The 16,094-nt window shown below is 41.3% G+C and overlaps 1 pseudogene; it reads right to left on the reverse strand.

Moving 5' to 3' along the window:
- Window positions 1–8,582: 8,582 nt before the first annotated feature.
- On the reverse strand, window positions 8,583–9,603 carry LOC148140649 (putative G protein-coupled receptor 139; annotated as a pseudogene).
- Between the last annotated feature and the right edge of the window lie 6,491 nt (window positions 9,604–16,094).

The raw sequence follows: 16,094 nt of genomic DNA on the forward strand, positions 1-16,094 counted from the left end.
AAATTAATTGCATGTGCAAAAAGGATTCTGGGTAATCCAAGATGGAGGACGGGAAAAATTTCTCGCTGTAACTCCTGCTCCTTTTTTGAGATATTTTAGGTGTTGGAGTTGATTTCCTTTGAATTCCAAGAGCAGCAATTACTATTTTATACACTGTTGCATTGTTTTGGAACTTTGGAGAAAAAAAAGTCCAGCAACAGCACTTTTAAAAGGGAGAAGAACAGATAAAGGAAGCACATGGCGAGGTCTGTGCAGGAGAGAGAGAGAGAAAGAAACCCACACTGCTAACTGACAGAGCAGTGAACCTGCACAGTTACTGCCTTTGCTGTTTGAATTCATGTATCGCTGGGAAAATTAACAAACAGTGAACTTCACAACTGATCTTGGAGGAACCTGTCTGGGAGCGGTCACACCACAGAAGCAGATAAGTGGATTTTAAGCGTGGCCTTAAAATAAGTCTGCAGTAGTGAGGAGAGTGGGTTCTTTCTTGATTATATGTTTTATTGAGCAATGTCTCTTGATTAAATTTAAAATATAAGACATAAGTATTCATTTAACCTGGTTAGTGTTTTGTAGAGGAATAAGACAGTGTATTTTCTGACCTGTAGATTGAAAGAAGCAAAAATGGCCCTTAGTAGAGTGATATGCACTTCTTGTCAGATGTGGGAGTTTAGGGAGAGTTTATGGGTTACTGAGGATTATATCTTCAATAAATGCCAATGATTGCGACTCCTATCACATTGAATGCACAGTTGTAGAGGCAGTCAGAGACAATGAGGAATTTACAAGAGCAAGGGGATATGATGGATGTCAGTTAAAGAAAGGGGTGAAGTCTCAGATACATAGATGGGTTAACTCCAGGAAAGTTAAGAGAGGTAGGCAGGTAGTGTAGGAGTCTTCTGTGGCCATCCCCATTTCAAACAAGTATGCTGTTTTGGAAAATGTAGGGGGTGATGGATTCTGAGGGGAATGCAGCATAAACAGCCAAGTTTCTGGCTCTAATGCAATGAGGGGTACCATCGAGTTCCAAGCGATCAATTGTGTTAGGGGACTCTCTAGTCTGAGTTACAGACAGACGTTTCTGTGACCAGCAGTGAAAAATCAGAATGGTGTGTTGCTTCCCTGGTGCCAAGATCAAGGACGTCTCGGAGAGGGTGCCGAATGTTCTCAAGGGTGAAGAGGGCCAGCAGGAGGTCATTGTGCACATTGGAACCAATGACATTGGAAGGAAAAATGTTGAGATTCTGAAAGGAGATCACAGAAGAGTTTAGCCGGACCTTTTAAAAAGGAGTTTCTCGGGAGTAGTAATATCTGGATTGCAGTTAAATTGGAAAGGGGAGTAAGGAGATTTGTTAGAACTGCTCGGGAGGATTTAAACTAGTAAGTGGGGTTTGGGATCCAGAGTGAAAGTGAGGAAACAGATCAGTCTGAGACTGATACAGTTGAGAACAAAGGTGAGTCAAAGAGTCAGGGCAGGCAGGGATAAAGCAGAGAACAAGGTAGGACTAATAAATTAAACTGCATTTATTTCAATGCAAGGGGCCTAACAGGGAAGGCAAATGAACTCAGGGCATGGTTAGGTACATGGGATTGGGATTTCATAGCAATTACAAAGATTTGAGTGGAACTGAGAAATAAGAAAGGGATGATCATTTTATTTGGATTGTATTATAGACGCCCTTATACTTGAAGGGAAATTGAAAAACAAATTTGTAAGGAGATCTCAGTTATCTGTAAGAATAATAGCGTGGTCATGGTAGGGAATTTTAACTTTCCTAACATAGAATGGACTGCCAGAGTGTGAAGGGTTTAGATGGAGAGGAACTTGTTTAGTGTGTACAAGAAAATGTTCTAATTCAGTACGTAGATGTACCTTCTAGAGAAGATGCAAAACTTGGCCTACTCTTGGGAAATAAGGCAGGGCAGGTAACTGAGGTGTCAGTGGGGGAGCACTTTGGGGCCAGTGACTGTAATTATTTTAGTTTTAAAACAGTGATGAAAAAGGATGGACCAGTTCTATGTTCGAAGGAAAGGGACGGCTGGAAAATGGGAAACATTCAGAAATGACATAACAAGATTCCAGAGAAAGTATATTCCTGTTAGGTTGAAAGGAAAGACTAGTAGGTATAGAGAATGCTGTATGATGAAAGAAATTGAGGGTTTTATTAAGAAAAAGAAGGAACCATATGTCAGGTATAGACAGGATAGATCGCGTGAATCCTTAGAAGAGTATAAAGACAGTAGGAGTATACTTAAGAGAGAAATTAGGAGGGCAAAGAGGGGACATGAGATAGCACAGTCAAATAGAGATAAGGAGAATCCAAAGAGATTTTACAGATACATTAAGGACAAAAGGGTAACTAGGGAGAGAACAGGGGATCTCAAAGATGAGCAAGACGGCCTTTGTGTGGAGCCGCAGGAGATGGGGCAGATACTAAATGAGTACTTTGCATCAGTATTTACTGTGGATATAGAATGCAGGGAAAATAGGTGGTGACATCCTGAAAAACGTCCATATTACAGAGGAGGAAGTGCTGGATGTTATGATAACATAAAAGTGGATAAATCCCCAGGACCTGATCAGGTGTACCCGAGAACTCTGCTGGAAGGTATGGAAGTGATTGCTGGGCCTCTTACTGAGATAATTGTATCATTGATAGTCACAGGTGAGGTGCCAGAAGATTCGAGGTTGGCTAACGTGGCTACTGATTAAGAAAGGTGGTAAGGACAAGGTCAGAAAATTCAAGGTTCAGAAAAGATTTGAGATATAAGGAGAGGCTGGAGCTGTTTTCCCTGGAGCATTGGAGGCTGAGAGGTGACCTTATAGATGTTTATAAAATCATGAGGGGCATGGATAGGATAAATAACGAAGGTATTTTCCCTGTGGTGGTGGAGTCCAGAAGTAGAGGGCATAGGTTTAGGGTGAGAGGGGAAAGACATAAAGAGACCTTAGGAACATTTTTTTTTCACACAGAGGGTGGTATGTGTATGGAATGTGCTACCTCTGGAAGTGGAGGAGGCTAGTACAATTGCAACATTTAAAAGGCATCTGGATGGGAGTATGAATAGGAAGGGTTTGGGCCAGGTACTGGCAGGTGGGACTAGAGTGGGTTGGGATTTCTGGTGTGCATTAATGAGTTGGACCGAAGGATCTGTTTCTGTGCCGTACACCTCTACAACTCTATGATGCTATGGTCAAGATAATAATCCATAAAATATAACCAATGGGGACCTGTCTTCAGCTCCTAGTTCCTGTGGGTACTCAGTGGAGCACCTTTTTTCCTACTTTGTTAAGTATATTGGCTACACCGTTGAATTTTTCCTGATCTTCCCTTGTGCCTGCAAGAGGTGCAAAACCCATCCCTACACCTCCCCCTTTATCTTCGTCCAAGACCCAAAAAGAATCAATCCAAGTCTTGCAGAAATTCACATACATTTCTTTTAACTTAAGTTATTGGATCAGTTGCTCCCGATGTGGTTTCCTCTCCGCCGGAGAGACCAAGCACGACCCGGGAACAAGTTCAGGGAACATTTATGGTCTGTATGCTCCAAAAAACTCCAGCTTCCAGTTGCCAGCCATTTCAACTACACCTACTACTCCTCCAATGACATGTCCATCCTGGGCCTCCTCCAAGGCCACATGCAAACTGCAGGAAGAGCACTTCATCCTGCCCCTCGAGAGCTTACAACTGTATGCGCTTAACAAAGAATTTACTAGTTTCCAAATCTCCCCATCCCCGCACCTCATCTGAGGCCCAGTACTCCCTCTCCACTGTGTCCCCTTAAGTCATCCTGCTTGTCCAGCTTCCTTCCCACCTTTCTGCTCCACTCTTCCTACTGAATAATCACAGCCACCTCCAATCCACTTCCACCTATTACAATCCCACCCACCTTGCCCCCAGCCCCACACCCCTCCCATGATTTATTTCTCAGTCCCCATTCCCTCCCCAGTCCTGGTGAATGGTTCCGATCTGAAACGTTGATTACCCTTCTCCTCAGATGCTGGTTGACCTGCTGTGCTTTTTCCTGCTCCACTCTTTACCCACTCTGACTCTCCAGCATCTGCATTTCTCACTTGAAATGTTTGAAATGCCGCTTTCCTAGCACAAGTTGGCACCATACTTTCTGTAGCCCGTCAGATTTCAATTGAATACATAATGCCTCAAAACATCCAAAAGGAATAAAGTCAGAATTCAGTTTGTTCTTGTCAATTATTCCACAAATTCCCACTCTCAGTAAATATTCAGATTCATGTTCCTGACAATTAGTAAATTCTAGTCATGCCTCTTGGTCTGTACTTTGGGTGCCTGAACTTAAAAGTGTCACTTTTGCCAATATCATTGCTGTACATTTTACAAGAGGAGTAAGAATGCATCGTCTTTCTCAGTTACACCAAGATTATTCTGTTCCCACACCTCATAATGAGGAGTGGCCAAGGTCTAGAGATTACTGTTCAGATCCTCTTCTCTACTCCTTACTCTCCAGTTCATTGTTCTGGCCCAAATCATTTGGGTGAATGGATCTACTGCTTACCTGTATCTTTTCTTGGAGCACTCATATGTTTCCATGCACAGTGTGCAAAACCTGCTTTGTCAAATCTTACTCTGTTCTTTTTTGTACATTTTAACATCACACCAAGTGTCAGACTATTGATTTTATATTAGAAACTTAATACCCCAAAACTAACACAAAGAACGAAAAGGAATAAAGTATGAATTGGATTTGTTCTTCCTAACTGTGCCACAAATTACCACTCTCAACAAAGGTTCAAATTCTTCTCCTGTTGACACTGCAGTCTTTAGTCACAGGCTGCTAAGTGTGACAAAGGAGAGCAGTGTCAACATGCAATAAGCTTCTTGTCATGAGTTACTGCAGGGTGAGATAAAGTCTCAAATAGTTATGAAAACAGTGATCTCCAATACTTATGGTGATTGGTAATACTCCACAATAATCTAAAAAAAAGTCCAATGCCAGGAACAATGTTATGATTTAGAGATGCTGCTGCGGATTGGGTGTACAAGGTTAAAAATCACACAACACCAGGTTATATCCAATTATTTGGAAGCACTATCTTTTCCAGCACTGGTCCTTCAGGTGATTGTGAAGTGTAAGATTGTAAGATGAAGAATTTAGTGCAAACATTCACAGTGTGATGTAACTGAAATTATATTTTGAAGAAAACCTGGATTTAGAGTGAAATGTTGGTTTTAGTTCTTCATATGTAAATCACAGAACTTTTTTAAAGTTATAATCTCAAGTGAACTTTAATAATTGGTATCATGTTGGCCCAGATAATGCATTTAAGGAGCGAGATGCCCTGTGTGAGACTGTCTGTGCCACAATGTTCAAACTGATTCTAATGTAAAAAATGGATTTACAGAATCTTACATGGATTCATGCAGTTTCTGATCAAAGTAAAATGTAATTCTGCAAGTACCAAATTCACCCCAAAAACTTTTATGCGTATGTAAGCATGTGGGTGTGTGGGGGGCAGGGAGGGTAATGAGTATCTGTGAGGGAGTGTGTGTATGCGTGTGAGTGTGAGTGTAAAGGTGTGTAAGTCTGTGAGAGTGTGCATGTGTGTGTCTGAGTGTGGGAGTGTATGTGTGAGCGCATGAGAGAGAGCTAGTGTTTGAGAGAGTTCTGCATGAATGTATAGGTCTGTAGGGGTGTGTGTACGTGTAGGAGTGTGTGTGTGCAGGAGTGTCTGTGTGTTTGTGTCTGTGAGTGTACATCTGTCTATGTGTGTGCATCTGTGTGGATGTGTATGTGTATGTGTAGTGCAGTGCAGTGGGGTCACCTGTAGTGTGACATGAACCCAAGGTCCTGGTTGTGCCCATCCCCATGGCTACCGAACTTGGCTATCAGCCTCTGCTCGGATACTTTGGGTTGCTGCCTGTCTCAAAGTCTGCCTTGGAAGACAGTCACCCGAGGGTCCAAGGACAAGTATCCTTGACCACTGAAGTGTTCACTGACGGGGAGGGGGGGTGGGGAACAGTCCTGTCTGTTGATTGTTGTGCAGTGTCCATTTATCTGCTGCTGTAGCCTCTGCTCAGTCGCACCAATGTACCATGCCTCATGGCAGTCTTGACTGCAGTGTTTGTGAGAGACAATATTGGCTGAGTCGCATGAGTACTGCCATGTACATAGTGGGAGGTGTCCCTACGCGTAATGGTGGTAACCATGTCAACACTCTGACATGGCTTGCAGCGTCTATTGTGACAAGGTTGCACACTTACGGTGACACTCATACACATGCACACTCCTACAGACACAGACACAGCCAAATGCCAACAAACGGGACTAGATAAACCAAGGATTTGATTTATCAAGGTTGGCATGGATGAGTTGGTTTGTTTTCATGCTGAACATCTCTAAAACTCTAAAAGGGGAACACAAAATCATAAGGCATCTGGATACAGTAGATAGCAAGAAACTGCTTGTCTCAGTGGAAAGATTGAGAGCCATGCGACACAGATTTAAGATGGCTAGCAATAAAATCAAAATGAAAATCAAGTTAATTGTTTTTTTCATCATTTTGGATTATCCTGGGGACAGGACGAAGATCACACGTCCCCCTGCAACATGCCCATGATCCTATCTTGTCTGACTTGAAGCCAAGCCTGTAAATCAGGCTGACGTCAGGATCGGAAACCTGTCAGGGAGAGAAATCATCAGTTTTGGAACTTCATCTTCATATTACAAAGTTACCTCAATTGGCTTGATGGCCAGTTTGCAGTATTAAGTGAGGCTGAGAGTGTGGGTTCAATGCTTGTACCAGCTGAGAATTGCTGTAAGAGTCCTTCCTTCTCAATCTCTCCCCTTGTCTCAGTCTTGTTGACCCTCAGATTAAACCACCACCAGTCAATTAATTCCAATGGGAGAACAACTCTGGTTTGGTAAGACTAGGGTGACTTTTACAGGAGTAAACTTTGATTCCTACTGTTTTCATATACATTCCCCATTCCCCAAACTTTAGTCGGGCCTCCAAAACAAAAAGAAAATCCTAGTATTTATACAATCCTGACATGAATGAATGAGGGAGATGGGATTAAGTATGTTATTCACCACACACAGATCAGAAATGAAAAGGAATAAAATTCTACTTGTTGCACTGTCACAAATGATGTCACTTGTGATTTTGATGTGATTTGTTTTAGCTTTGTGGCAGATAACCAGATTGGTGGATTCCAACATGCAGTTCCAGGAAAGGTGTGGAAGCATTTCGTATGTGGAGAGGAATTTTGGAGAGGAATGGCAGGATTGAAATGCAAACATGAGTCTCAAAGACATGTTCTTTTCTTAATCATAGAATCCCCCACATTGTGGAAACATCCCATTTGGCCCAACAAGTCCACACTGACCTTCAAAAGAGTAGCCCACCCAGACACATTCCCTGATTACTGTACATTTTGCCCCTAACTAACGCACCTAACTGAACACTATGGGTAATTTAGCATGGCAATTCACCTAACCTACACATCTTTGGATTGTGGGAGCAAACCAGAGCTCCTGGAGGAAGCCCAAGCAGACACAGGGAGAATGTGCAAACTCCATTCAGACAGTCACCTGAAGTTGGAATTGAACCCAGTCCCTGATGCTGTGAGGCAGCAGTGCTAACCACTGAGCCATCATACCACATTTACAGTTGGCTTTTGAGAATCTAGACAGCAACAGATGTAAAGTAGAGATGGAAATTAGATTAGATTAGATTACTTACAGTGTGGAAACAGGCCCTTTGGCCCAACAAGTCCATACCGACCCTCTGAAGAACCACCCACTCAGACACATTCCCCAATATTTACCCCTTCACCTCACACTACGGGCAATTGAGCATGGCCAATTCACCTAACCTGCGCACTTTTGGACTGTGGGAGGAAACCGGAGCACCCGGAGGAAACCCACGCAGACACGGGGAGAATGTGCAAACTCCACACAGACAGTTGCCTGAGGTGGGAAATGAACCCGGGTCTCTGGCACTGTGAGGCAGCAGTGATAACCACTGTGCCACTGTGCTGCTACCTGAGAAGAAAATCAAAGTTCTCAGCTGTGTCCGCTCACATTGAGGTTAGGATGGTTCTCAGTCCCTTTGATCCAATCTGGTGTTGAGCACAGTTATGCTTTGCACTCCAATAATGCATTTTCCACTAATCCTGATAGGGGACTTATGCCAGAAACATCAACTGTCCTGTTCCTCGGATGCTGTGTTTTCTCAGCACCACATTTTTCGATAATGCTTACTAATCAATACACATGGGTCAATGTTGCCCACGTACAACTCCTTCAACCACTACACAACAGGGAGAGGAGAGTGTAGAAAAGTAATGGCAGAGACTGTCTGAGGGATAGGGATGGGAGACAGATATCAAAGCTATAAAATTAATTTGCACAAAAACAATACCCATCTCATACAGCACTTCCGTCAGAACCTTTTTCCCTTTTTTGAAAGGAGCAAGAAGTCCATGAATGCCATTCATAGAAGCGAAGGAAAGATATTGGCTGCTCTGTCAACTTCTGAAATCGTGGGACATGCTAATTTGCTCAGTCCCCATTCATTTCCGACCAATACTGTTCAATTTGTTTTAATTCTTACTGATTCCTGGTACTGTTGATGTGATTGGAGCAGTATAACCTAAAAAGGATTCGCATCTGGTATAGAGTAAATTCTTTTGTTTATTAACTAACTGATTAATTGATAAAGATGGATATGTCAACATACTTTTGAACTGTTCCCTGAACTTTGACTGTGTCACCCCATAAATAAATGCATTTGTGCAGCAATTTAAATCCACCAACATAATTGCAAGTTCCGCAAATATGTTTGAATAATAACTGTAATATTCATGACTGGTGCCCGTAATGATGTAGTAGAAGAAGTCAATAATGTAAAAAAGCCACAGCAGAATGAAACTGCTGATATGGCAAACAGCAAAATCATAAACCTTCTCCTGGTTTCAATTTCTTGATCACTGTATTTCTCTCCTTTGCTCTGACATTATGGGCTCGACTGGCCATAAATACGTATCTCATGGTAAGGCTGTTGAGAAACAGAATTAAAGCATATGGAAGCAATGGGGTTAATATCTTATCAAACCAGTCAAAGCCAACCCACCCATCATTGGTATAATAGCTTGGCTTGTAATTGCAGAACCATGGAATATTATCAATTACCTCCCCTGGTTCAATTCCAAAGTAAAAGGTAACATCCTTTAAACAAATGAGAATGCAGATCATTATTAGAACTATAGTCGCATTTTTATCAGTGCAATATTTTGTTTTCAGTTGATGACAACAAATGGCCACAAATCGATCAAAGGAAAAACTGACAGTGAACCAAATAGAACATTCTGACGTTGCATATACTAGAACAATGATAACACTACACAAAGGGGTGATTTCCAGGAAAGATGCCAGGACATAATAAGAACTGATCCGCCACAGTATGACATTCATGATAATAACTAGGAAATCTGCTGTCATTATGGCGACCAGATAGCATGTGGTGTTGGAGGAAAGGTCGCACTTTCGCCAATTGACGATCACAATAGTCATTAAATTAACTGTAAGAAAAGAAAGGAAACTGAACATTAACTTAGCAGACATATTCACTTTCTAAACCCAATCTATGGTGAGAGTAGGTTAGAAATTTCTTTAATGCTTAACTCCAAGTTTAACTCAGTCCATTTCAAGTTTTGGTGACTTGTAAAGTTGCCAGACAAATAACTGCTTCCACTTGTTGTCAATGTAAATATTGAAATATGATGGAAAGGTTTTAACTTAAACAGAATTACAGGTATAAGTTCTGTTGTTTGAAGTTTCCTCACTTGATCTTGCACACTCAAAAAAGAACCAAGGATTTGCAATCAAGAAAGTATCTTGCCTAAACCATTCCCCCCATCTCTTTCCTATACTAACCTCCCCTTTCACCTCCCGACATTGTCTAGTTCTCACCCACACTATCAAAAGCAGAATAAGAACACTTACAAATTTTATATGAAGGAAGGGAGAGATAATCAAGCTCCTTGTTTGATCAATCCTGTTGGTTTGTTTGAGGATTAGGAAACAGAAATGTATTAACCATGCACAGCAGAGGTTTGCATGTTCAGAGTTTCAGAAGAATGTCGAAGAGTTAGAATAAACGACAAACAGCATAGTACAATTATCAAGAAACATTAAAAAGAAAGCTCTTCTTAAGCAAGTCAACAGAAGATGAAATCCTGTTGGGAATGTGAGCACTGAGTATTGATGAGATATTAGCACCGAAAATTGAAAAATGATGAAACAAATATTAAATAATTGTTTACTTGCCTTCAGTATTTACTAGGGAGATAAAGCAGGTCAATGCGACATTGAAATCTGAGATTGACAATAAGTATCTCAAAATTATAAGAACAAGCAAATTCCATGAGGATGAAGTCTCTGATATAAATGGATTATGTTTGTATGTTTTATATGAGTCTATAGAAGAGGTTGCAGAGGTGATAACGGAAGTAGCATGTGTTCAAAGCATGACGTGGTGGTCTGCAAAATATTAATGAAGGGAAAATAATGAATTTGAGATGAAAGAAGAACAGATGACTAGGTGAGTGGTCAGATGCGTGGCAGATGCAGTTTAATGTGGATAAATGTATGGTTATCCACTTTGGTGGCAAGAACAGGAAGGCAGATTACTACCTAAATGGAATAAATTTTGGTAAAGGAGCAGTACAAAGAGATCTGGGTGTTCTTGTACAACAGTCAATGAAGGTAAGCATGCAGATACAGCAGGTAGTGAAGAAGGCTAATAGCATGCTGGCCTTCATAACAAGAGGGATTGAGTATAGAAGCAAAGAGGTACTTCTGCAGCTGTACAGGGCCCTGGTGAGACCACACCTGGAGCATTGTGTGCAGTTCTGGTCTCCAAATTTGAGGAAAGACATTCTGGCTATTGAGGGAGTGCAGCGTAGGTTCACGAGGTCAATTCCTGGAATGGCGGGACTACCTTACGCTGAAAGTCTGGAGTGACTGGACTTGTATACCCTGGAGTTTAGAAGACTGAGATGGGGTCTGATTGAGACATATAAGATTATTAAAGGATTGGACACTCTGGAGGCAGGAAACATGTTCCCGCTGATGGGTGAGTGCCGAACCAGAGGACACAGCTTTAAAATACGGGGTAGACCATTTAGGACAGAGATGAGAAGAAAGTTCTTCACCCAGAGAGTGGTGGCTGTGTGGAATGCTCTATCCCTGAGGGCAGTGGAGGCCCAGTCTCTGGATTCATTTAAGAAAGAGTTGGATAGAGCTCTCGAGGATAGTGGAATCAAGGGTTATGGAGATAAGGCAGGAACAGGATACTGATTAAGGATGATCAGCCATGATCATATTGAATGGTGGTGCAGGCTTGAAGGGCAGAATGGCCTACTCCTGCACCTATTGTCTATTGTCTATTCATATGGTGTATGAAAATTGCCACTCAGTGTGGAATTCAAGCTGGAAAAAATTTCTTAACTTGCTTTATTGATCACCGTGGGGTAATCAAGAAGCAGTAGACAATGGTAATTCTTCAAGATAGAGGAACATAAGAAAAAGGATAAAAATGTGCCCTGACATCCCTTCAATCCTACCCACTATTCAGCAAGATTTGCTAATCTGCCGCAGGCCTCACTTCCCTTTTTGTATCAGATTCTCACAGCCCTCAATTCCCTGATATATACAAAAAAAAACTAACTCCTCTTTAAATAATTCAGTGAACAAGCCTCCATAATTCTCTGGGGTAGAGAATTCTTCTTCTGGGAGAAGAAATTCATTTGCATGACAATTCTAAACAAATGTATCTTTATTCTGCAACGTTATGCCAAGTTCTAGATTTCCAAGTAATAGAAAAATCAAGTCACATCTACATATAATATACACATCATTTGGATGTTGAAAGTGCCTTCAATAAGGTTCCAAAAGTGATTCATGAACAGGGTTGAAGAATGAAGACTTGAAGGACAAGTCTCAGAATGAAATGTTAGCTAACATCAAGATGAAAAGCATTGAGAAGGAATACAGAGTTGTTGTTCAGATTGGCAGGAGGTGGGAAGTGGATTTCCACGTGGACACTTCACAACTGAAATTCATCACTTGTGTTTGGAATTAAACACAGTTCCTAACATTTATGATGACACTAATTTGTGCCAAGGTGAGAGGGTGTTGGGATAGTCAGTACGGAGAATGACTGAACCAAGTTTCAGAAAAACAGGAATAAACTTACAAGTAACAAAAAAAATTGACAAACCAAGTTCAACACAGATAATTATGTGGTATCATGCTTTGCTAAAATGAATAGATATCTCTTTTTTTGATTGGAAGGATTATTTTTATGAGGGGACCCGGGGGGGAGAAAGTTCCGATATCAAAACTTTGCATTATAGGTCAGCAAGGCGAGCAAATCATGAAGCAGTATTTATTTATAGAGGGAAAAGTTTGAAAATTATTGATGAAATGATTAAAGTGTTTTAACTATAGTACATCCATACTTAGAGTACATTGTGCAACTCCGGTTGTCAGATTGTTCAATATATATAAGCACTCAAAGCGATCTCTCTACTGAAACCTTGTACATATCAGAAAATGTTCCTCAGGCAAAGTCTCCTTTCTCTGGGAAAAAGAAGAGTAGGACTGATATGTAACCTCATGCATTATGAAAGGTCTCGACTGTCAGTAAAGAGAGAATGGTGGATTTTGCGGGGGAAGAGAATGACTAATAATCAACAAGAAAGCTTACTGAGATTTCAGAAGAATGCCCTTCACTAAAAGAATGGTGAGAAAGTGGCATTACCATAGAGACTCATTGAGTGGAATAGTGTATATATCGCAGTGAATAGAGATGGATATGAGAGGAAACTTGATAAAATCTAAAGGAGATCAATATGTAAGTTTATGATGACAGAGGTACATGAAGGAGGTTGACAGGATGTTAGGGAGATGTGTATATATATATGAAAAAAAAGTGATCCAATTGGCTCAAATAGTTTGTCTCTGTGTCATATATGCTATTCAATCAGAATTATTTACTTTAATGCTTAACATTGAACATTTGCACCCAACAGCAAAATTGTTCCACTTTGGTATTAAGTGGAGAGATTTGTGACTTCAAATAAAACCAGCTTTTTTTGCTCATGTTAGTGATCAGCAGTTAATCCAATTATGAAGCATTAGATAGTCCCAATAGGATATGGTAACTGGGCTTGCATGTTTTCCAATAGCCAGCAACCCGTAATTAGTATGATGTTACAGTATATACTCGCTGAAAGTGTTTGCATTGACTTTTGATTCAGTAGCATACAAATGTACATGGAAGGCAATAACTTGATAATTCTGTAAACCTGTCGGGTACCAACAAGTTTGGTTACTGGTGAGATATTAGGATCATTTTCAGACGGAATTCAAAATACTTGACTGAACAGGACACTGGTGAAATTACGCATGATGGATTCATTAATTCACCATGTACTATTGCCAGTCTCAGAATAAAACAAGACACCAGATCTCACACATTTCTTCACATTTCTCTGTACAAAGGCTGTCAAACAAAAGTGTCATGACTTCCACCACAGCTTCAGCAGTGAAGCAGAACCCTGTTCTACCCCAGTTAAAACAGGAATGCAACCCCATGAAACTGTTGCCAATTGATCAAAAGCAACCAACCTTATAAAGCATTTTTCACATGCATGTTGTAATTTTGGGGTTTTGGCAGAATTCGAAAGGATTTGCAAATTGATATTCAATTTGGGTAGCTATTCTAAAGTAATTTCTTCAGCAATTAAGTCCTGGAGTAGCCTTTGCATTCAGAGCCTGGAATTCAGGCAGCCTGTCCTCGGATGCTGCCTGAATTGCTGTGCTCTTCCAGCACCACTGATCCAGAATCTGGTTTCCAGCATCTGCAGTCATTGTTTTTACCTTTGCATTCAGAGCATCTGGCTCAGAGGTAGGAATGCAACACATCAGTGCCACAGGACCTCAAGCATATTGTCACACAATGTCATGAATATTCTCTTGATCACATTAATTGACTAAAGAAAATTGACAGCTGTATTATCCCACTATCTATGTGGAGTTTGCACATTCTCCCCGGGTCTGCATTGGTTTCTCCAGGGTGCTCTGGTTTCCTTCCACAGTCCAAATATGTGCAGTTTAGGTGGATCGGACATGCTAAATTGTCCTATAGTGTCCAGGGATGTGCAGGACAGATGGGTTAGCCATGGCAAATGTAGGATTACAGGGATAGGGGAGGGGATGTGTCTGGGTGGGATGCTCTGCAGATGGTCAGTATGGACATGATTACCTGAATGGCCAGCTTCCATCCTGTAGGGATTCTATAATTGTAAGAAACAAGGTTTTCTTGAACCAAAGTTCTTTGGGCTGTATACTCCTATAGTGCTTTTAGGAAAGGATTTTCTTCCACTTTTTCTGCTATGATGTTGAAGGAACTGTGATTTCAGTTTAAATTGAAGCAGTATAAGGTTTGATTGGAATACATCAATGATTGTGTTTCCACTTGTTTTCTGGCCTTGTCCTTTCAGGTGGTTCTGTTTAGCATGGGAAATGCCTCAACATCATTTTTCCATTCATTGTGCTATGAGACATCACAATAGATTTGTAAACTGCATACATTTGATGCACATGGTTGCTCAACCAGATCAAGTGAGGCAAACAGAGTTGCAAAACATTGCTGACTAAGCTGTCCATCAGTGAACGCAGTTAGGTAGCAGTTCAGAACAAATCCTGTTTCTGAAAGGAACACTATAAAGCTGTAGATCAGAGAATTGAAAGGTGGAAATAGAGTTAACATTTCAGATTAAAATGGCCTTTTATCAAATCAGCTAGAAGTTTGGAGATATATAACTTTTGCATCAATATGCTTATCTTGTTTATGTTTATTTATTTGGGGAAAGTCAGCATTACTGGCCAGCCAGCCCATCCCGAGCTCCCCTTTAAAAGTCGAAGGTGAGCTGCCTTATCAAACTTTGCAGACCATGTGCTGTAGGCTGATGCTGAATGCTATTAGAACATAGAACATAGAACAGTACAGCACAGAACAGGCCCTTCAGCCCACGATGTTGTGTCGACCACTGATCCTCATGTATGCACCCTCAAATTTCTGTGACCATATGCATGTCCAGGAGTCTCTTAAATGTCCCCAATGACCCTGCCTCCACAGCTGCTGCTGGCAATGCATTCCATGCTCTCACAACTCTCTGTGTAAAGAACCCACCTGTGACATCCCCTCTATACTTTCCTCCAAACAGCTTAAAACTATGACCCCTCATGTTAGTCATTTCTGCCCTGGGAAATAGTCTCTGGCTATCGACTCTATCTATGCCTCTCATTATCTTGTATACCTCAATTAGGTCCCCTCTTCTCCTCCTTTTCTCCAATGAAAAAAGTCCGAGCTCAGTCAACCTCTCCTCATTAGATAAGCCCTCCAGTCCAGGCAGCATCCTAGTAACCCTCCTCTGAACCCTCTCCAAAGCATCCACATCTTTCTTATAATAGGGCGACCAGAGCTGGATGCAGTATTCCACGTGCAGTCTAACCAAAGTTTTATAGAGCTGCAACAAGATCTCACAACTCTTAAACTCAATCCCCCTGTTAATGAAAGCCAAAACACCATATGCTTTCTTAACAACCCTGTCCACTTGGGTGGCCATTTTAAGGGATATATGTACCTGCACCCCAAGATCCCTCTGTTCCTCCACACTGCCAAGAATCCTATCCTTAATCCTGTACTCAGCTTTCAAATTCAAACTTCCAAAATGCACCACCTCGCATTTATCCAGGTTGAACTCCATCTGCCACCTCTCAGCCCATCTCTGCATCCTGTCAATGTCCCGCTGCAGCCTACAACAGCCCTCTATACTGTCAACGACACCTCCAACCTTTGTGTCATCTGCAAACTTGCTGACCCATCCTTCAATCCCCTCATCCAAGTCATTAATAAAAATTACAAACAACAGAGGCCCAAAGACAGAGCCCTGTGGAACACCACTCACCACAGACTTCCAGGCAGAATATTTTCCTTCTACTACCACTCGCTGTCTTCTGTTGACTAGCCAATTCTGTATCCA

This window comes from Chiloscyllium plagiosum, unplaced genomic scaffold (genome assembly GCF_037043375.1).
Source record: "Chiloscyllium plagiosum isolate Xiang-an unplaced genomic scaffold, Cpla_swu_hap1 HiC_scaffold_35, whole genome shotgun sequence".
NCBI classification, from domain to species: domain Eukaryota; kingdom Metazoa; phylum Chordata; class Chondrichthyes; order Orectolobiformes; family Hemiscylliidae; genus Chiloscyllium; species Chiloscyllium plagiosum.